The sequence below is a fragment of the Sciurus carolinensis genome, chromosome 14 (genome assembly GCF_902686445.1).
Source record: "Sciurus carolinensis chromosome 14, mSciCar1.2, whole genome shotgun sequence".
NCBI classification, from domain to species: domain Eukaryota; kingdom Metazoa; phylum Chordata; class Mammalia; order Rodentia; family Sciuridae; genus Sciurus; species Sciurus carolinensis.
This window is the reverse complement of record NC_062226.1, coordinates 31865479-31872359: the sequence shown is the minus strand read 5'-3', so window position 1 is coordinate 31872359 and position 6881 is coordinate 31865479.

The window sequence follows — 6881 nt, the reverse complement described above, 5'->3', positions numbered from 1 at the left end:
AAACAGTCCTAGGAGGAAGAGGTGGAGCAGTACTGGAGGCACAAAGTGACTCTTCAGTTCCTAGCAGATCATCAGCTCTGATAATGAAATTTCAAGGCCTTGTGGTGGGAGTGGAGTAGTAGATGTGGCAGCGGCTTTATAAAGTAAGGCAGGACTAGGGGTCTGGGTCTATAAGTTCCAGGCATGGCTCTGCCTCAAGCTGCTACATGACCTGGGATAACTCCTTAAATCCTTGGTGCGGTGTTTCCTGTCTACAGAACAAGGGGGCTGGGTTGGATAGGGTTTGGAGTCTGATTCAGCTCCTTGGCCGTAGTTTGGTTTGTGTAACTTGGATGGGTATCAGCCAACATCATGATTGCCCGTAGGGCATGGGTCAACAGGGAACAATTGTCTCCTGCAATGGCTAAGCCACTCTCCTTGATAATTTTTTAAAATTTGAGTCCTGGGAACTGTAAGTTCTGTAAGGTACACCTGGACCATGATTTGTGCGCTGCATAGAACTTAAATGAGTATCAGTTTATACAAGGAATCACATTTTAAATATCTTAGAGGAATTGGTTAATTATTTTAGATATCCTGTAATGAGAAACTAGAAGGCTAGTCTTTTAGAGGAAGGATACTTTTATAAGGATTTCTGTCCTTAATGTAATTTTTAACCAAATGGATCCTTCAGAGAATAAAGCATCTTAAAGTCTCAAGCTTAAGTGGTTTGTGGAAGACCGAACTTGATTCTCCTCATCCTCCTCCACATCAATACCTTCAGGATTAGGACAGGAAACAGCGGGTCCTAAACATAGATAGGAACTGAGGAAAAATTACCTTTTCCTCACCTATTGATTCATCTAAAAATCTTGTTAATATACACATTCTAGAGTGAGGCCTGAGATTCTGCATTTCTAAGAGGCTCCCGGGTTATACCAGATTATGCTTGGCTGGTTAACATACTTTTGAGTAGTAAGGGTTTAGAAGACCCTATAAAGTTTTTAATTTAGCAACCTAAAAGAAAAGGTGAGGAGGTCGTACGTCTTCATGTATAGTGGTGTGCTGGTTATTGTTCTTGCTCTGAGAACTTATGACTTTGGCACACAAACAAGAAGTAGAACAACACACAAAATATTGGCACACAGTAGTATATTTTAATTGAACTATAAAAGCACTGAGCTAATTTCTAACTGAACAAATAAAGGATAATTAAGCCAGCAGCCTAAAGCACCTTGCTCTACTGTTAATGGTATTTATAACAGTAGTTTGCAATGTTGACTATGCATTAGAAGCAGTATTTTATAAATAATTAGTCCCACTGGGTCCTAATTCCAGAGAATTCTGATTCAGTTCGCCTGGGTTGGGACCTGGTACTCTGTATAAGGGGAATCTTATAGGTGATTATGATGCATAATTGGGATTGAGAACCACTTATGTAGAGTTCACAAATGTGTCTCATTTGATTCTTAATCCTGTGAAACCCTGCAAAAGTAAGAAAAGGATGCCCTGAGAACCACCTGGCACCAGGCCTACAGCTAGCAAGTGGCAAAGCAGAGCCTCAAACCCAAGTCTCTTATCTCCAAAACGTATAATTCCACCTACCTGTCCATGCCCCTTCCATTGAAGCTACATCATGGATTATTCTGAGTCAGATCACATTACAGGGTGCTTCTTACAGTGTTCATTCATGATGAAGTACAGAACCTCCCAATTCATTTCACTTTTGAGCTGTTCCTTACCTGACATGGAAATGTACTAACCATCTCTGCAGCATTGTAAGGGAATAGACATATAAATATTAAGTCACAGTTATCACCCCCCACCACTCCAAATCATGGGCACAGACCAGTTGGGAGGTAAGATTTGTAAAGAGTTCTCATGTAGTTGATAAGTGCATGTCTTCAGGCACACTAGTAGGTGAGAGCAGTGAACTAAGAAGCTTGAAGGAAGGCCTCATGGAGGAGGTGACATTTGCAATAAATCTTTAGAGTTGTCATTTTGGCAGGTGGAAAAGCAGAGGAATTCCACTAGATGCAAGGTCCTGTTGAAGATTCAAGATGAGACACAAATGGGAGGCAGTGAAGGCATGGGAATTTCCAAATTGGGCAGTACCATGATCAGAACTGAACTCCAGGAGGAAGATTAGAAAATGGAACTGAGTGAGAGAAGACGAGTCAGGGATATCAGGTAGGAAGGTTTGGCCCTAGTTAGGATGAGATGAGAGTAGGACCCAGAGAAGGTTGTAATAAAATCTAGAGAGACCAATGTGAAGGGCATTGCTGAAGTGGAATCAATAAGCCTTGGTGGTTGATTGCTTTTTGGGGGAAAGAGGGGTAAGGTGTTAAAGCCAGGTGCCTGAAAGAATGATGCTGCTGATTGGAATAAAGGGAGAAAGGATGCATTTGGGCTTTGACCTAGGAGAGGCCTAGACAAACTAATGCTACTGCTTCCCTCTCAGCTTCCAGTGCCAGCACCTCCATCCATCTCTTGGGCTATCACATCTTTGCTCTGATGTCTGTCTCTCCAGCTGCCTGTGCTGCTACGTCCACCTGTTCATTTGACACTGGCCCCTCCCTGCTGGGTCCTGGGTCACCCCTCTCATTTGATACTACCTCTGCCATCAATACCTCCATTGCAACTGGTGGTATGTCATTCACCATCTCTTAGACTGGGCTCCACGCTAGAACAATCAGAAAAGGTACCAAGGAGCATTGACTGGGAGGGATTGGTATTCCTTGTGTATGCTTCTCACAGCCCATTTACAAAAAATCAATCCTACACTATGATGCATCAAAGATTTAGGAAATGTTTTAGGATTTTGCAGGGAGAATCTTAAGGTGCATTTTCATTTTGTTTTATTTCAGAGGAGACTAGCAGGGCAGAGGAAGAGAGGTGGCATGGTGGGAGAGTGCATTTGAGTTGTCAACAGTTTCTGCAGTGTCAGGTCAATTACATCAACACTTGGTCTGGACCAGAGGAAAGGAATGATTCTGCCTCCTGGGAATGTCAGAATGACCTGATAATTATATTTGGCAAAGCCATGAGGAGTGGTTCTATAATGGCATTGCTAAGAATGACCCTGTAATAGCATTTCTGGATGCCTGAGCTTTTCAGATGAATGACACTTCATTTCTACTGTGGCTTTCCTTTCTGTTGGACTAGTTCCCAGTTGGTCCTATTGTTCTTCTCCCTTGCTTTAATATCAGCCTGGGTTTTCTCCTCTGTCTTCCTTCCCCACCCTGTTTCTCCAGCACCTCCTTCTGTACTCACAGCATCTTCCACCCTCCTGTTTCGAGGAGGAATCATGTGAGAATGTGTGGGGAATGCTTGCCAAAGGACAGCATATTCAGCATCCGGTATCAACAAGGTAACTTTCAGCCTTAGCTAGCCAAACCATGGATGACTTGTTTCCATGCTCCACCTGATACTTTTGTGTTAGTGAGACTCAGAACATGGGAAAGGTCATCAGTGACCTGTGACTGTGACAGATTCTTTTTCCAATTGTGCCATATATTATGCCCTTCAATACAATCTAATCTCTGTCTCAGTTTCTCCATCTGTGAAAGTATTGTAATACTTATCTACCTCCCTCGAATGTTGTGAAGATTAGTATATGTTGGTAAAGCACTTTTAAAATAAAAAATGATGTCAAGCATTTTAACATTATTGTTGTCATTGGGATAGGGTCGCCCTCCTGTAGAGAGACTGCCCTGTAGGGGAAATACTCCAGTTGTTCCATGGTTTAGGAATACCTAGTTTGTAAAACTTCCATAACAAATACAAGAGTGCAGTGATTTTTTTTTATGAAAAATTGCAACATTCTTTAATGTTGTCATTTCCTTAAATAGTACTTTGGTGCATTTATAATGAGATTCAGTTGATAGAAGTGTGATTTATGCAAAATTTTAAAAGAACACATCTCCTGAACCTCTATTATCCAATGTAATTGTTGGACTTGCAAGCTGATTATTAACCTAATGGCGTACTTTATCATCATTAGGTGGAAAACTTTTGTATCTTCATTATCCAGATGCCCCAAACGTGCGTGAAGATTCCCTCTTTGTTGGCACTGATTGGGATGGACTAAAGGGTGATCCTGCTACTTGTGAATTAAAGGATCTAAGACTGTAGTCTTATAGAATGTCCTTACATCACTGCTAGTATAGGGGGGAAAGACTAATCATGTATATTCTCTAGAGGGCTGAGAGTGTGAAGAGGTCTCTAGCTGTAGGCATGGACTTATTTTTCTAAATTGCTGGTGACTGCTAACAGATTTTATTAGGTTCTGGTTTGAGTTTTCTCTTCTGTGTGTTTGCTGGGGTAAAAATTCCAAATCCTGTTACTTAACAGGTTGGTTCTTTTAAATCAAAAGGATACTTGTTATAGTGGAAATACTGGGAATAGCAGTAGAAGGTTACAGTTCCTTTTCTGTCCCATCATCTGGTTCAGTTTGCAATAGCTCAGCTTAGACCAGGTGCTCTGCTGGTAAGGTGCATATGAATCTAGACTTTTTTGTTTTTTTGATGTGTGTGTGTGTGTGTGTGTGTGTGTGCGCGCGCGCTGGGATAGAACTCTGGGCTTTATACATGCTTAGTACATACTCTGCTACTGAGTTACATTCCCATTCTCTTATCCACAAGTCTCTACTAAGAGTTTCTTGGAATGGGCTGGTATTACACTTTCTGCAGGATTGGAGGGCACTCAGCCATTGGAACATTTGGTGGCTGATGCAGATCTGTGGTCACTCTGAGTCCCAGGCCAAAGGGGCAATAGCTCTCCTGAGGAATCTCTTAGGGCAGAAGTAAAAGAGAGAAAACCCAATTTTAGGACATTTCAAGTTTTGTTTTTCTGCTAGCCTCTCCTTGGCCAAACCAATTCACATGACTGAACCTGCCGTCCAGGGAAGGGAAGTAGACTCCTGCTAAGAGGGAGAGGAGAAAAAGTGAATATTTTTGAATAATAATTTAATCTACCACAGTGTTACAAGGGGGAAGTGAGCTAGTGGGATACCAAGGAGTGGAGATTACATTATAAATTAAGAAACAGGGAATCTAGGGGAGAAATCCTTTCCTCATTTTCTAAGTCACTTCTTCCTTCTTTTCTTCCTTCCAGTTTTCAGCAGGTAGAAGGAATTTAAAATGGTGATAATAATAGAATAAGCTTCATTAAGTTGTTGAAATAAATGAATAGCACAGATTCTCCAACATGTATGATGGGGTTACATCCTGATAAACTCATAGTAAGTTTGAAATATCATCAAAAATGCATTTAACACACTATAGGACATAATAGCAACACTGCCTTGTAAAGTAGTGGTTATTTGCCCCAGTGACTGCCTGGCCGCCAGGGAGCTACAGCTTTCTGTCTGCCCATCACTGCAAGAGGGTACCCTACTGTACATTGTTAGACTGGGAAAATATCAAAAGTCAAAGTACAATTTCTACTGAATGCTTATCACTTTTGCATCATCATTAGTCAAACCATTTTAAGTCAGGGATGGTCTGCATGTGTATTTAGAGCAGTGCCTGGCACATAATAAACACTGTAAATTTTAGTCCTTTTATTTTCTCAAAGTCATATGGCCTCTACGTGGAGATGGAAAAGTTTGATTCCAAGTGATCTGGCTCCAGAGCTCATGTTTTTAAGAATCATAACAGACTTTCTATTTGGGGGTCTCTGTTAAATCTTAGCTATGCAAAGAACATTGACCTTCTGAGTATTAGATTATCATCTGCCAAATACCAACTTCTCATGATTGCTATAATGATCACATAAGAATATAACTATGGAAGAGTCTTGTAAATTGTAAAATCAAAACCTAAAATTTCCTAGACCTCTCTTTTGACCTTCTGTGTTATAAGAAAGTCTGAGAAGATCTCAACTCCCTTCATAAAACCTCATCTTAATTTCTCTTCCCACTCTCCCCTCTGTGACTCTCCTTGAACACAATCACTGAGTCTCTCAATTGAATAGCCAGGCTCTGTGAAATCATTTCTGTTGAGCCCTTACCCGGCGGGTGCCCCGCCCCTCTGTGGTCCCATTCCTCAAAGTCAAGTGAGCACCAGGATGACCTCTTGGAACTGGGCTTTGGTCCTAGTTTTGCTGGTAACTCATCATGTGATTGGGGGCAAGTTACTAGATCTCTCCGGGTGTTAATCTCCTTGTTTGAAAAAAAAAAAAGTGTTAAAAAAAGAGGATCTGTAAATTTCCTTCCGGTATTCTAATAAGTCTCATTCTGAAGCTAAACGAATTTTGTCAATTTACTGCATGTAACCCAAGTTTGCAATTTAGTATTCTCCTTAAAAGATAATGTGTCCATAAATGGAATTCAAATACTACATCCAAGTGGATCAGCCCCAAGGTTGAAAGCCGCATTTGTGAATGTTATTAGTATTAGGATAATGATTATACTTAAACTGTTTATAACACAATCTAAATATAGACAATACAAGAATTTCTATATAATGGGAACAAAAGGGTCGGTGCTTCCAAAATGTAATTTTCCCAACAAAATGTAATTGACTACTGTTTAACTGTCTCAAATTGTCCAAATGTATAGATTATAGGATACTTCTGTTTTACAAATTTCTGTGTTCTAAGGCAATAATGTGTCCAGAATATGTAGATTTGGTACACTTTTAAAATTCTTTTCAGTTGACTTCAGTAGACAATATCTCTTGTAAAAACAGAGCTGTTTGAGAACCTACTTTAGATGGAAGGATGATTTTCATTATTTATTGAATATCTATGGGCCCTAGACATGTTCAAATATTATTTCATTTAATGCTTCAAATATTTTGCAGGTATAGGTAATATTATCCATATTTTATACATAAGGAAATGACACTTTAAGAGGTTGGTTTGTTTAAATCATGTGCCAAAAGTTTTGGAGATGGATA